At 47.0% G+C, this 16109-nt stretch overlaps 1 long non-coding RNA gene across 2 annotated transcripts in view; it reads left to right on the top strand.

Annotated features, from left to right (window-relative positions):
• LOC147114115 (uncharacterized) overlaps nt 1–16109 on the top strand; it is a 211607-nt gene that overhangs the window by 134598 nt on the left and 60900 nt on the right. Inside the window, exon 1 of one of the 2 annotated variants that reach the window (XR_015079155.1) lies at nt 10660–10767. The exons of the other annotated variant lie outside the window; for it this stretch is intronic. This is a non-coding gene — a long non-coding RNA (uncharacterized LOC147114115). Of the gene's footprint in view, nt 1–10659; nt 10768–16109 lie in introns of those variants that run through there. 2 annotated transcript variants of the gene reach the window in all.

Raw genomic sequence — 16109 nt, 5'->3', positions numbered from 1 at the left:
CCCAATCAAACACTACCCGACTTCATCTCGCCTCCAGTGAGAAAATCACCCCCTATGACTCTAGGTACCACCACTCTCTTTCCCCACTTGATACAACCTTGCTCACAAGACAATTCAGTACGACAGTTATGGAATGCTTTCAACTCTATGTCCAAACACTGATCAGTCCATCCATTCAAGGTGTTTTCATACACTTTTCAGTACTGAGTCCTTTTGAGTCTCATTTGCAACCTCAGTTGCATTCATGGAAAAATCTTTGTCAACTGCACATAGCGTGACAATCGCACCTTCACTCCCAACACGAGTATTCATGTGGCAACCTAGACAAGGCATCTGCAATTGCGTTTTGCTTTGAAGTGCGATATTCAATCATGTCATCATATTGTGACAACAACACTACCCAACATTGCTGTGATGAAATATATGCCTTCATCAGCCCTTGTGTTTTACCTGCTTTGTATTGTGTGTACTGCCCCCTTTTTCCTATTGTGTGTATTGGCTACGCCCCTGTCTTTTGTCATATAAAGGTCTCAAGAGCTGTATGAGTCATTCTATCAGACGAACTCGATGTGTAAAGACCTGCAATGTTCTTAGTGATTAAAAGCCTTTAGTTGAATCCTTTAAACTCCTTGTCTTTGAGTTATCGATGGCACATCAATTTTAATCACTAAAACACCAAGATGGATCGACTCCTGAAACCAGAGCACTTGGATCTGAACCCCCATGCCTCAGACGCAGCCACACAGTTCAGACACTGGTTCCAATGCTTCGAATTTTTCATTGCAAACTCATCCACCGCCATAGCAGCCGCAACCGCCACCGGAGACGTGAAACTGGGAATCCTGCGAAACTGGGTGAGCCATCGGGTCTCCCCTCTCATCCAAGATGCCACCAGCTACGGGGATGCCTGCACCATTCTGAAGGCCCACTACGTGCGGCCAATAAACGAGGTGTACGCCAGGCATCTTCTGACTACTCGCACGCAGCGGCATGGTGAGTCACTAGAGGACTTTATGCTAAGCCTAAAAGTACTGGGCAGAGACTGTAACTTTAAGGCCGTGTCTGCCATCGTGTACACAGAGGAGCTGATACGAGACTCCTTTATTGCGGGCCTCAGTTCAAATTACATTCGGCAGAAACTGTTTGAAAAGGAGGGACTGGACTTAAAACAGGCTATGGGTATAGCGCGATCGCTGGATATGGCCCAGAGGAACTCTGAATCCTGTTCCTCAGGCCATGCGGCCCACTCCGCCTCGTGCACGCCATGGGGGCCGCCATCTTCACCTCCCAGGTCTCAGGCCAGCCCAGCACCATTGGAGCCCCAGCCCCCACCCAGGAGCCCCACTACTGCCGCGATGCATCGGGGCCCGAAATGCTACTTCTGCGGCCAGGACAAACACTCCAGGCATCCGTGCCCAGCAAAGGGCACCACCTGTTTTAAATGCGGGAAGAAAGGACATTTCAGCAAAGTCTGCAGAGGGAACCCCGCCTCCAACTCCACCACCGCCGCGTGCACGCCATGGGAGCGGCCATCTTGGACGCCATCTTGTCCACCCTCATGGAATCCACCATCTTGCCCCGACTACACGGACCTCCAGGACCCACTGGTGGCCTCAATCACAGTGGATCAATCCAGGCCACATCCGTTGTCTAAATCGATGATGGACATAGAGGTAAACGGGAACAAGGTTAAATGCTTGATTGACTGCAGAAGCACCGAAAGTTTTAGTCATCCTAGCCTGGTAAAACGACTTTCACTAACGATAGTCCCCACACAGGGCAAAATCGCCATGGCTGATAAGACTCATACCTCAAAAATTACAGGTTTCTGCGCAGTTATGTTGTCGGTAAAAGGCACTGATTACAGAGATTTTAAACTATTGATAATGCCAGATCTCTGTGTGAGCGTGATCTTGGGTCTGGACTTCCAGTGCCACCACCAAAGTATCACGCTTACCTACGGTGGGTCCCAGCCGCCCATCACAGTGTGCGGTCTGGCTACCCTGAAGGTCAAGCCGCCCTCTCTGTTCGCCAACCTCGCACCCAACTGTCGACCCATAGCGACCAAGAGTAGGCGGTACAGCTGGGAGGATAGACGATTCATTGCATCGGAAGTAGAAAGACTCAAGCGGGAGGGTATCATCGAATGCAGTACCAGCCCGTGGCACGCCCAGGTAGTAGTAGTTAAGGGTAGCGAAAAGAAGCGGATGGTGATAGATTATAGCCAGACGGTTAATCTATACACCCAGCTAGACGCCTACCCTCTGCCCCGCATAGCGGATATGGTTAACCAAATCGCGCAATACCGGGTGTTTTCCACCATCGACCTAAAATCGGCATACCACCAGCTCCCCATTAGGCCGGAGGACCGTCCATACACCGCCTTCGAGGCGAACGGACGCCTCTACCACTTCCTCAGAGTCCCCTTTGGGGTAACGAACGGGGTCTCGGTCTTCCAGTGGGAGATGGACCGCATGGTCGATGAGAACCAGTTAACAGCCACCTACCCATACCTAGACAACGTCACCATCTGCGGCCACGACCAGCAAGACCACGACTCGAACCTCGCGAGATTTCTGAAAACCGCCCTCAGACTCAACCTCACCTACAACGAGGATAAGTGTGTCTTTAGCACCACGCGCCTCTGTATCCTGGGCTGCGTGGTGGAAAACGGGGAAATCGGTCCGGACCCCGACCGATTGCGCCCCCTACGGGAGCTACCCTACCAAACACTCCCAAGGCCCTGAAAAGGTGCCTGGGGTTTTTCTCCTATTACGCCCAATGGGTCCCCAATTATTCCGACAAGGCCCATCCCCCCCTGAAATCAACGTCCTTCCCGCTCACGGCCGAGGCCCACGCCGCCTTCAACAGCATTAAACACGACATTGAGAAGGCCGTGCTGCGGGCAGTGGGCGAAAACATCCCTTTCCAGGTCGAAAGCGATGCGTCCGACTTCGCTTTAGCAGCCACCCTCAACCAGGATGGGCGGCCCGTAGCCTTTTTCTCAAGAACCCTCCAAGGGCCCGAGATCAGGCACTCCTCGGTAGAGAAGGAGGCCCAGGCCATAGTGGAGGCAGTGCGGCACTGGAGGCACTACCTAGCCGGCAAACGCTTCACCCTGCTTACCGACCAGCGGTCGGTAGCCTTCATGTTTAACAACAAACAGAGGGGGAAGATCAAGAACGACAAAATTCTCAGGTGGCGGATCGAACTCTCCACGTTTGAGTACGACATAATATATAGGCCGGGGGCCCTCAACAAATCCCCCGACGCCCTATCACGAGGGATGTGTGCCACTATCCAGGGGGACAGGCTACAGGGCCTCCACAATGGCCTCTGCCACCCGGGGGTCACCCGGCTATTCCACTTTATAAAATCCCGTAACCTGCCCTATTCCATCGAGGAGGTCCGGTCTATGACCAGGGACTGCCGCACCTGTGCGGAATGCAAGCCCCGTTTTTTCAGGCCCGACCGAGCCCACCTGATCAAAGCTACACGGCCATTCGAGCGCCTGAGCTTAGATTTCAAGGGACCACTCCCCTCCACCGACCGCAATGTGTACTTTCTCAACATTGTGGACGAGTACTCCCGCTTCCCATTCACCTACCCCTGCCCAGACATGACCAGTGCCACGGTCATCAAGTGCCTCGGCAACCTGTTTTGCACGTTCGGCATGCCTAACTACATCCACACTGACAGGGGGGCGTCGTTCATGAGCGACGAACTGCGCCAATACCTGCTGTCGAAGGGGATAGCCACGAGTCGGACCACTAGTTATAACCCCCGGGGTAATGGGCAAGTGGAGAGGGAGAACGCGACAGCGTGGAAGGCGGTCACCTTAGCACTAAGGTCTAAAGGCCTCCCCACCTCCCGCTGGCAAGAGGTCCTCCCAGACGTACTCCACTCGATAAGGTCGCTACTGTGTACTGCTACTAACGCCACTCCTCACGAGAAGATGTTTGTGTTTCCCCGCAAATCAACCTCAGGAGTGTCCCTACCCTCGTGGCTCTCCACCCCATGGACAGTCCTATTACGAAAGCATGTGAGGGGCCACAAAACGGATCCACTCATGGAGGCAGTACACCTACTCCACGCAAACCCACAGTACGCATACGTCAAGCACGCCGACGGGCGTGAGGACACCGTGTCCATAAAGGACCTCGCCTCGGCAGGAAGCGACGACGACCCATCACCACCACCCCCAGAAGAACCTCCACCATCCCCAGGCTCACCACCCCCAGAAGTACCCGCAACACCCCCAACACATGGGTATGCCCAGGAGGGCACCACGGACTCCCGGTCGGAACCCGAGGTACTGTTGCGACGTTCAGGAAGGACTATCACACCCCCGGACAGACTAAATCTGTAGAAGGGGTGAATGTGATGAAATATATGCCTTCATCAGCCCTTGTGTTTTACCTGCTTTGTATTGTGTGTACCGCCCCCTTTTTCCTATTGTGTGTATTGGCTACGCCCCTGTCTTTTGTCATATAAAGATCTCAAGAGCTGTATGAGTCATTCTATCAGACGAACTCGATGTGTAAAGACCTGCAATGTTCTTAGTGATTAAAAGCCTTTAGTTGAATCCTTTAAACTCCTTGCCTTTGAGTTATCGATGGCACATCAATTGCATTCTTACAGGGATGGCAGATTTGGGCCCCAATATTGCTGGGAGCGGTTTGTGATCAGTTATCAGGGTAAACTTTCTGCTGACCAGGAACTGTTGGAATTTCTTGATTCCAAACACTATGGCGAGTGCTTCCTTTTCAATTTGTGCGTAGTTTCTTTCGCTCTTTGGAAGGTTCGCGATGCGATTGGTTCCTCTTGGCTGTCATCCATTACATGGCTTATGGCCGCTGCCACACTGTAACTGGAAGCATCACACGCTAGTTCAGCTCACGCTCTGTGCCGCCGTGCACAAGTAAAGCTTTGCTAGAGAGATTTCTCTTACAAGCGTCATAAGCTTCTTATTGCGCTTTCGTCCACTTCCACTGGACATTCTTCTTGAGGAGCTCATGCAATGCATCTAACATGCTCGCTAACTCAGGTAAAAAACGTGTGTAGTACTGGAACATTCCAAGGAAAGATTTTAACTCTGACACGTTCTATGGCTTTGGAGCATTGATGACGGCATCAACCTTTTCCTTCACTGGTTGTACACATTGGTAGCAGAACCATTAGGTTACATGATGCGAAAGGAACAAGGCGGAGTCAGGATTGCGGTTCCCAGTTCCAGGCGGGTGTCGGTGATGCACCAATATGTAGATGACACAACCGTAACATTGAGAGATGGGGTGTCAGTGAGAGAAGCTATGGGAGTAGTGGAGGAATATTGCAGAGCTTCAGGAGCCAGAGTGAATTATAGCAAGTCCCAATGCCTGGTTGCGGGAAGGGGTAGGGAGGAATGGTTGGAGGAAAGCCCCTTTAAGGTGGTGGAGGTTTTCAAAGTTCTGGGGGTGCATATGGGGTGCAAGAAAGACGGATGAAGTGGATCGATTAAATTGGGAACTGAAGGTTATGAAAATTAAAAAGATTTTGGGAAGATGGGAAAGAAGGTGGTTGAAAGTGCATGGAAGAGTGAAAGTGGTGTCGGCTCTCCTGCTATCCAAACTATGGTATTTATTATTGATGGTGGAGGATGTTCCTGAGTGGGCGGGAAAGTCCATCCGAGAGGCTTGTGTAAGGTTTTTATGGGAAGGGAAACCAGCCTTGGTTGCTTACAATACCATCATTGGACGGAGAAATCAGGGAGGACTCAATTTCCCAGACACTGATTTGAAGAAAAAATACTTTAGAATCAAATGGGTGAAGAGATTTCTTCAGAAGTCAAATACAAGTTTTTAGAAGAGTTGTTTTCAGCATTTTTAAAACTAAGTGGGATGGGAGGGCAGGGGATATTTTATACGGAATACAAGAATATACTTTTGAAATCGATTAAACCTTTCCCTAGGTATTATAAGGGGGTTGTAGAGACTTGGGCCCAATTTTTAAAAAGTGTGCAGTTTATGCCCAAGGGTGCTGAGGAATTTTTAGAACCGCCCTTATTATTGAACAGGTGGGTCAATATTGCAGAGGTTTTATTTATTCAACCTTTTTATAAAAGCTGGTATTCTATATGTGAAAGATGTATTATGAGGTAATTTCAGGTTGGTTGCCGGAATTGGCAGTGAGGGATGTGGTTTGGGAGGAGGATCAGGAGGTAGAGAAAAAAGCAATTATGATCATGTATGAGAAGATTGTGAGGGCAATGCCACAGGATTGGATGTAAGTATTAAATGTGCAAAACTCCAAAGGAAGTAAAATGCGTCCCACTTTTCCAAGCTTTCTGCTGGAGAAAGGGGAGGAGTTGGTCCAATTTGACAACTGTAATACTCGAGATTTCTATGGGGTGTTTAGAGAATGGAGATTCAAGACACCTGCTAGTCAGTTCTGGCAGAGTATATACCCACAGCTGGACTTCAACAGGATTTGGAAGGGAGTGTGGGCGAATTTTAAATCTCCAGGGTGGATGGAACTGGATTTCAAATTGGCTCAGGATTTTTACCATGATGGTCTTGTGTAAGATTGGGCAAGTGGAGGTGGCAGCTTGCCCAGTGTGTGGGTCATGAGATGAGACTCTGTCCCATTTACTGGTGTTATGTCCACAGTTAAAGGATTTTAAGCACTATGTTCGACAGTTGAGGTTTACTTGCTGGGTAGGGACCAAAAAGCGCGAATGGGAATCCCACGGATGCTGGAAATCTGAAATAAAAACAGAAAATACTGGAAATACTCAGCAGGTTAGGCAGCATCTGTGGAGAGAGAAACAGAGTTAACATTTCAGGTCAGGTTCTGACGAAGGGTCATCGACCTGAAATGTTAACTCTGTTTCTCTTTCCACAGATGCTGTCTGACCTGCTGAGTATTTCCAGCATTTTCTGTTTTTATTTGCCAATTAATTTAATGTTCAGTTTGGCTAGATTCGTGATTGTGCAAAGAAGAAATGGTCTTTTTTTTTAAAGGGAGGAGAATAAACCTAAAAGAGTATTTTAAATATAAGCTAAAAGATCATTAAGGCTCTGTGGATGTTTTATTCAGAAAGGAATTTAAAGATAGTATTTTATGATCAATTCTTAAGGTACAATTGATTTAATATATGATACAGGAGAAAAATTAAACTTCAGGTTTTGATAATATGTGTTGGAGGGATGACTGCAGAGTGTGGAATGGATTTTTTTTTTTATTCGTTTATGGGATGTGGGCATCGCTGGTAAGGCCAGCATTTATTGCCCATCCCTAATTGTCCTTGAGAGGGTGGTGGTGAGCCACCTTCTTGAACCGCTGCAGTCTGTATGGTGAAGGTACTCCCACAGTGCTGTTGGGAGGGAGTTCCAGGATTTTGACCCAGCGACGATGAAGGATCGGCAATATACTTCTAAGTCAGGATGGTGTGTGACTTGGAGGGGAACTTGGAGGTGGTGGTGTTCCCATGCGTCTGCTGCCCTTGTCCTTCTAGGTGGAAGAGGTCGCTGGTTTGGGAGGTGCTGCCGAAGAAGCCTTGGTGAGTTGCTGCAGTGCATCTTGTAGATGGTACACACTGCAGCCACACTATGCCGGTGGTGGAGGGAGTTAAAGTTTAAGGTGGTGGATGTGGTGCCGATCAAGCAGGCTGCTTGGTCCTGGATGGTGTCGAGCTTCTTGGGTGTTGTTGGAGCTGCACTCATCCAGGCAAGTGAAGAGTATTCCATCACACTCATTACTTGTGCCTTGTAGATGGTGGAAAGGCTTTGGGGAGTAAGGAGATGTGACACTTGCCGCAGAATACCTAGCCTCTGACCTGCTCTTGTTGCCACAGTATTTATGTGGCTGGTCCAGTTAAGTTTCTGGTCAATGGTGACCCCCAGGACGTTGATGGTGGGGGATTCAGCGATGGTAATGCCGTTGAATGTCAAGGGGCGGTGGTTAGACTCTCGCTTGTTGGAGATAGTTTATGCCTAACACTTCATGGCGAGAATGTTACCTGCCACTTATCAGCCCAAGCCTGAATGTCGTCCAGGTCTTGTTGCATGCGGGCATGGACTGCTTCATTATCTGAGGAGTTGCGAATGGCACTGAACACTGTGCAGTCATCAGCGAACATCCCCGTTTCTGACCTTATGTTGGAGGGAAGGTCATTGATGAAGCAGCTGAAGATGGTTGGGCCTAGGATAGATACTGCCCTGAGGAACTCCTGCAGCGATGTCCTGGGGCTGTGATAATTGGCCACCAACCACCACAGCCATCTTCCTTTGTGCTAGGTATGACTCCAGCCAGTGGAGTGTTTTCCCCCCTGATTCCGATTGACTTCAGTTTTACTGGGGCTCCTTGATGCCACACTCAGTCAAATGCTGCTTCTTGTCTAGGGCAGTCACTATCACCTCACCTCTGGAATTCAGCTCCTTTGTCCATGTTTGGACCAAGGCTGTAATGAGTTTGGGAGCCGAGTGGTCTTGGCGGAACCCAAACTGGGCATCAGTGAGCAGGTTATTGGTGAGTAAGTGCCGCTTGATAGCACTGTCGATGACACCTTCCATGACTTTGCTGATGATTGAGAGTAGACTGATGAGGCAATAATTGGCCGGATTGGATTTGTCCTGCTTTTTGTGGACAGGACATACCTCGGCAGTTTTCCACATTGTTGGATAGATGTCAGTGTTGTAGCTGTACTGGAACAGCTTGACTAGAGGCGTGGCTAGTTGTGGAGCACAAGTCTTCAGCACGATAGCTGGGATGTTGTCAGGCCCATAGTCTTTGCTGTATCCAGTACGCTCAGCCGTTCCTTTATATAACGTTGAGTGAATCCAGTTGGCTGAAGACTGGCTTCTGTGATGGTGGGGACCTCAGGAGGAGGCCGATATGGATCATCCACTCTGCACTTCTGGCTGACGATGGTTGCAAATGCTTCAGCCTTGTCTTTTGCACTCACGTGCTGGGCTCCACCATCATTGAGGATGGGGATATTCATGGAGCCTCCTCCTCCCATTAGTTGTTTAATGGTCCACCACCATTCACGACTGGATGTGGCAGGACTGCAGAGCTTTAATTTGATCCGTTGATTGTGGGATCGCTTAGCATGCTGCTTCCACTTTTTAGCATGCATGTAGTCCTGTGTTGCAGCTTCCCCAGGTTGCCACCTCATTTTTAGGTTGTATGATACAATGGAATGTTCACTATGTTTTTAATGTTCAATAAATAATTTTTAAAAAGTTGATGGCACTCTCGCCTCGGAGTCAGTAGGCTTTGGGTTCAAGTCTGACTCCAGAGACTTGAGCACAGAAATCTAGGCTCACACGCCAGTGCAGTACTGAGGGATTGCTGCGCTGTTGGAGGTGCCGTCTTTCAGATGAGCTGTTAAAGCAAGGCCCCGTCTGGTCTTTCATGTAGATGTAAAAGATCCCATGGCACTATTTCGAAGAAAAGCAGGAGAGTTATCCCTGGTGTCCTGGCCAATACTTATCCCTCAATCAACATCACAAAAACAGATTATCTAGTCATTATCACATTGGTATTTGTGGGATCTTGCTGTGTGCAAATTGGCTGTCACGTTTCCTACATTACAACAGTGACTACACTTTTAAAAGTATTTCATTGGCTGTAAAGTGCTTTGGCATGCTCTGAGGTCATGAAAGATACTATATAAATGCAAATCATTTTTCTTATCTTTTTGTTTCTTTACTTGTCCTATTACCATCCCTTTTTGTCTTGTGCCATCATCCCTTTTGTCATTTAATTTCTCCTGCCTTCCATCCTATCATAGATCTTCCCTTTTGTCCTTTCCTCCCCTACCTCCTTTCCCTACCTCTGTTCTTGCTTAAAACTTGTTACATCTCAAACTGTTTCCAGTTCTGATGAAAAGTCATCAAGTATTTCTAGCATTTTCTGTTTATATATTCAGATTTCCAGCATCTGCAGTATTTTGCCTCTGAATTTAATCTGCCTCTGTTTGACTTACTTACTTATTTCATCTAACTCATTGTACAAGTCTTTGGCTTTCTTTTCAGATTTCAGTGAAACCACCCCTCCCAATTATACTCCAAGTATATTGGCCCAGAAATTTGGGTCTCCACGGGTGAGTACGCACGGGGTACTCACCCGTAGGCCCGATGGAAGTGCCGGTTTCCTGCATGCACGGCACATGCGCGGGAAAACGGCACTTCCGTTCCCCTGAAAGCAGGGGTTCAGAGGTCGAACGCGTGCGCGGGGGAGGCTGCGCGTGCGCATCGAACTTCGGTCTTTTTTACAGGTTTTCCCGGGAAGGTAAGCCTGCAGAATTTAGAAATGTAAAAAGCAGGCGAAAGGCCTGCTTTTTACAAGGTAAGTGGTGAATTAATTCAAATTAAAACATTTTTTCCACAAGTTTATTATTTTTAAATACTTTAAAGGAAGGTAAGTTTATTTTTAGCCCGTTAGAAAATAAAATTATTTTTTTCAAAAATTTAAATTATTGTTTAAAATAGTTATTTCATGTAATTTATAGTTTATTTGAAAAATGTGATTTAAAAAAAAATGTATTTGAAGATTTAGTGCTATTTTGGGGCCGTAATATTTATAAGTCTTGACAGCACTTCCTGTCAGACTTATGAATGGAGCATTCCCTGCTCTGATTGGCTCCCCATGGCCCACGTGATCCCAGGGGATGCATTGAACTAACTGCGCCCCTGGGATACGCAAGCACTGCGCGCCGGCAGCTGGACCAGGCCCCGGATCGGTATTCCACGGGGGCCCACAGCTCAACGGCCGGCGTGCAAGGTAAGTGCAGGTCGGAGGCATGCACCCGCGGGAAGCCCCCGACCCGAATTTCTGGGCCATTATCTGTTAATTTGACATACACACTAACATATCATTGGGCTACTTGTATGTGATGAAAGGATGGCCTTTCTCCTTTTTGGCCTAAAATGGAGATGATCCTTTCAGGTCTGTGTCTGCGTGATTTTCTTTCCTTCTTTCTTAGAGACAAGTTTTTTTTCTACAGCAGGTATTGCAGTGTTTCAATAATAGTCTATTTTGTAATCAGCCTAATCTTCAAATGCATTTTAGGTTTAATTAATATCCTTCATTAACATATTTACCCTTTCAGCATAACAAATGTAATCTGAGTTTTATATTGGAATTTTTTTTCAGATATAGAGGTAAATCAATTTTCTAATCAGTTGAATTTGCATATTCATATTGATGTACTCCTACTACCATAATAAATTTATCCTGCATTTTCTGTAAAGAAAGGACTTGTCTGTTTTTCATTAAGCTAATAAAATGCGGTCATGTTTTTTTCCTTCCCTCTTGCACTTGGTTTGACTTGTTTTATTCAGGAAAACACAAATTAAACTCCTGGAAGAGTAGGCAGTTAAAGTGTTAAAATAGCAGATTTGAAGGAGTTTTCCTTGTGTAGCCTCCATTGCCCATGAGCAATTGCTCCATGTAATTAAAATGTGCAATCGAACAAAAATAATCTAAGAATGGAGAAATGAGCAAAGAGCCAAGCCAACCTGAGAATTAGACACTACAGGAAACTTTCTGGTATCCAGTACCGACGGGACCGAGTTGGTGCCGTCCCATCAAAACTGCCGTATAAACCAGCGCTAATGTTAAAACATACGGAGCTTCTGAGCTCCGTATGAAACAACAAACCCTGTTGTTTAGCAACAGCTTCAAAACAGTCGGCCACAGCTTAAAAGCGTCTCTGTAGCTAAGTAACGGCTTCAGCTAGACGCTTGGGAGCCACGACTAGGAAAAAAAAGCAACAAGAAGTAAAAAAACTTATAGGAAACGGCTCCTGAATTTTGCTGGTAGATAGAGCTTTCTGGACATTTAACCTCCGGTTAAACGAAAGTTCCCTGTATATAATGTGATCGCGACTCAGTTGGTAGCACACTTGAATGAGGGAGAAGGTTTTGTTTTCAGGTCACACTCCAAGTCTTGAGCTCATAGTTCAGGCTGACGTTCAGAATATAATACATTGCTGGAGGTGCCATCCTTCAGATGGGCTGCTAAGTCAAGGTCCTATCTGCATATTCTGTATAGATGCTAAACATCGTATGGTACTAATCAAAGAACTTGGAGTTCTAATCTCCTGGCCAGCATTCCCTTCCTTTACAATGTTACGAAATACATTGTTGCTTTTAGGATTGTTACTGTACCTAAATGAGTTATTGCACTTCAAAGTAACTCATTGTATGTGCAGCACTTTTGAGATGTTTGAGAGGTATTAATATACTATAAAAGCGCAAGTCTATGTTTCGGTGTTCCAGGAGGAGGGATGGAAACATGATGCCAACCTCTCTCAACTGGAGCTCCTGCCTACAGTGTGCTTCAGCTGGACTCACTTCAAGCAGCACGACTCTTATTACCAATAAAAGTTGATTTCATGGGTGCATTCTTTAACATAAAGCTTCCTGTAAATAAAATACTATGTAATCAACCATCTTATGCGCATAATGAAGATATAATTTAGGAAGTATCCATTTGGTGCAACAAAGCCACACTTCAGATGGTGCAACAAACTGATGAAGCACACTGCTGAATGAGTGTATATGAGGGGGGGAATGAACAAGCAAGCTTCTCCGCACCCAGGAAGGAAATTCTGCTCTACTTTCTTCTACTCTAACTCTTCTGGGGAAGGTGGGAGCTCTACAAGCCGGATGGGTTACACCTCAACAGAGCCGGGACCAATATTCTCGCGGGGAGGTTTGCTAGTGCTGTTGGGGAGGGTTTAAACTAGCTTGGCAGGGGATGGGCACCAGCATATAGGAGTAGAAAAGAGGAATAAGATGCATAAAAGAGTGAGAGTGTTGGATAGTACTAGAGAAGAGAGTAGTACTAGAGGCGGTAGTAGTACCATATTAGATAGGAGCAGACTAAGAAACTACGAAAAATTCAAAAATGGGTTTAGAATGAATGTACGTAAACGCATAAAGTGTGGTGAATAAGGTTGGTGAGCGACAAGCACAATTAGCCACGTGGCAATATGAAGTTGTGGCAATAACAGAAACATGGCTTAAAAATGGTGAGGACTAGGCAATTAATATTCATGGGTACAAGGTGTTCAGAAAAGATAGGAAAGGAAAAAAGGGAAGTGGGGTGGCAGTGCTGATTAAGGAAGATATTGTAGTGTTGGAAAGGGAGGATGTTCTTGAGGGGACAAGGACAGAATCCATTTGGTTAGAGTTGAGGAGAAAAAAGAGTGATCATGCTATTGCGAGTATGCTACAGGTCTCCAAATAGTGAGAGGGAGGCAGAGGAGCAAATCTGCAGAGAAATCGCAAAGGTATGCAAGAGCTATAGAATGGTGATATTGCGGGACTTTAGTTACCCAAGTATAGATTGGGATAATGCTAGGGTAAAGAGAAAGGAGGGGGGGGGAATTTCTGAAATGTGTTCAGGAGAATTTCCTTCACCAATATGTTCTTGGCCCAGCTAGGAAGGAGGCATTGCTGGATCTGGTGCTGGGGAATGAGCTGGGCCAGGTCGACCAAGTGTTTGTGGGAGAAAACTTGGGTACAAGTGATCATCATATCGTAAGATTTAGATTAGCAATGGAGAGGAGCAAGGAACAATCTAGAGTGGAACTTCTAAACTGGAATAGGGCTAACTTCAATGGGATGTGAAAGGATCTAGCCAGGTTAAAATGGAACCAAAGACTGACAGGATAAACTGTAATGGAACAATGGGAGATCTTTAAGGAGGAGATGTTCCAAGTACAGGCGAGGTACATTCCAACAAAAGGGAAAGGTAAGGGAACCAAAGCAAGGGCTCCTTGGATGATGAGGGAGATAGAGAAGACGATGAAACAAAAAAAGAGGGTGTATGATGCATGTCAGGTGAATTCTTCAAGGGAGAACCAGACCAAATACAATAAGTTGAAAGGGGAAGTGAAGATGAAAATAAGATTGACAAAGAGAGAATGAGAGTAGAATGGCGTTTAATATAAAAGGGGACCCAAAAATCTTCTACCGGCTTGTAAACTGTAAGCGGATAGTAAGAGGCTGGGTGGGGCCTATTAGCGACAAAGAGGGTGTTATATGTTTAGAGGCACAGGGCAAGGCTAGAATACTCCAATGAGTACTTTGTATCGGTGTTTACTAAGGAGGTGGATGCTGACAAAATATTGGTAGAAGCAATGGAAGGGTTGAAAATTGATAGACAGGATGTACTAGAAAGGCTGGGTATGCTTAGAGTGGATAAGTTGTCTGGTCCAGCTGGCTTGCATCCCAGGTTGCTAAGGGAATTGAGGGAGGAGATAGCGGAAGGGCTTGCCATAATTTTCCAATCTTCCCTAGATGTGGGGGAAGTGCCTGAGGATTGGAAAGTGGCAAATGTGACACCATTGTTCAAGAAAGGGTTTAAGGACAGTTCTAGTAACTACAGGCTGGTCAGTTTAACATCAGTGGTGGGTAAAGATTTAGAAACAATAATCAAGGGAAAATTTAACGGCCACTTGGAAAGGTTTAAGCTCGTTAAGGAGAGCCAACACAGATTTCTGAAAGGCAGATCGTGTTTGACTAATCTAATGAATTTTTTGATGAAGTAACAGGGACGATTGATGAAGGGAATGCAATGGATGTTGTCTACATGGATTTTAGGAAGGCATTTGACAAAGTACCACATAGAAGACTGGTTAACAAAATTGAGGCTCATGGAATTGGTGGGTCAGTGGCAGCTTGGATAAGGAATTGGCTTAAGGACAGAAAACAGCTAAATGTGGTAAATAGCTGTTTTTCAGACTGGAGGATAGTAAACAGTGGTGTTCTCCAAGGGTCAGTGCTGGGGCCACTGCATTTTTTTGATAAATGACCTGGATATTGGAATACAGAGTAGAATTTCTAAATTTGCCAATGACCCCAAACTTGGAGGTGTGGCAAACAGTGAGGATGATGCCAATCGACTGCAACAGGACATAGAAAGGCGAGCAGAATGGGCAGACAAGTGGCAGGTGGAATTTAATACAGGTAGACTACCTTTTATCCGAACTTCCGAAAACCGAAACCCTCAAAAAACCGAAGGTTTTTTCGTTCAGCGTAAGTCGTGCGCACGACACGACCAGAGTGGCGCACGACCCCGACCCCCGCCGACGACCCCCCGTGGACCCCCGCCGACCCCCCCGCCGACCCCCCCGCGGACCCCCGCCGACCCCGACTCCCGCTGACCCCCCCGCCGACCCCCCCGCGGACCCCCGCCAACCCCGACCTCCGCCGACCCCCCACCGCTGACCCCCACCCCCGACCCCCCGCCGACCCCCACCCCCGACCCACCCCCGACAAATTTCCCAGTCTTATAAAATACCTTCCGAAATCCGAAATTTTCCGAAAACCAAAACACGGCTGGTCCCGAGGTTTTCGGATAAAGGATAGTCTACCTGTACAGCAAAGTGTGAGGTGATGCATTTTGGCAGAAGGATCAGGGAGAGGCAATATACACTTAATGGCACAGTTTTAAAGAGTGTGCAGGGACAGAGGGACCTGGGAGTTAATGTGCATAGGACCCTGAAGGTGGCAGGACATAATGAGAGAGTGGTTAACAAAGCATATGGGCTTCATCAATAGAGGTATTGAGTACAAAAGTAGAGAAGTTACGCTGAACCTTTTATAAAGCGCTGGTTAGGCCACAACTGGAGTATTTCCTTCAGTTCTGGTCACCACACTTTAGGAAGGTTGTGAAGGCACTTGAGAGGGTGCAGAGGAGATTTACCAGAATGGTTCTGGGGATGGGGATCTTAGCTACAAGGACAGGTTGGAGAAGCTGGATTTGTTTTCATTCGAGCAAAGGAGGTTGAGGGGTGATTTGATGGGACGTGTACAAGATTATGACGGGTTTGGATAGGCTAGACGGGGAAAGGTGTGCCCACTGGTTGATGGTACAAGGACTAGGGGACACAGATTTAAGGGTTTGGACAAGAGATACAGGGGGGATGTGAGGAAAAACCTTTTTACGTAGCGAGTGGTGAGGACCTGGAACTCGCTGCCGACGGAAGTGGGGGAAGCGGAGACACTCAATGTTTTCAAGGGGGGATTGGATAGGCACTTGAGGGAAATAAACTTGCAGGGTTATGGGGATAGAGCGGGGGAATGGGACTGACTGGATTGCTCTAGAGAGCC

This window comes from Somniosus microcephalus, chromosome 8 (genome assembly GCF_052327205.1).
Source record: "Somniosus microcephalus isolate GS21.2 chromosome 8, FLI_Smic_1.0, whole genome shotgun sequence".
Taxonomy (NCBI): Eukaryota; Metazoa; Chordata; class Chondrichthyes; order Squaliformes; family Somniosidae; genus Somniosus; species Somniosus microcephalus.
This window is presented reverse-complemented; position numbering and strand designations above follow the sequence as displayed.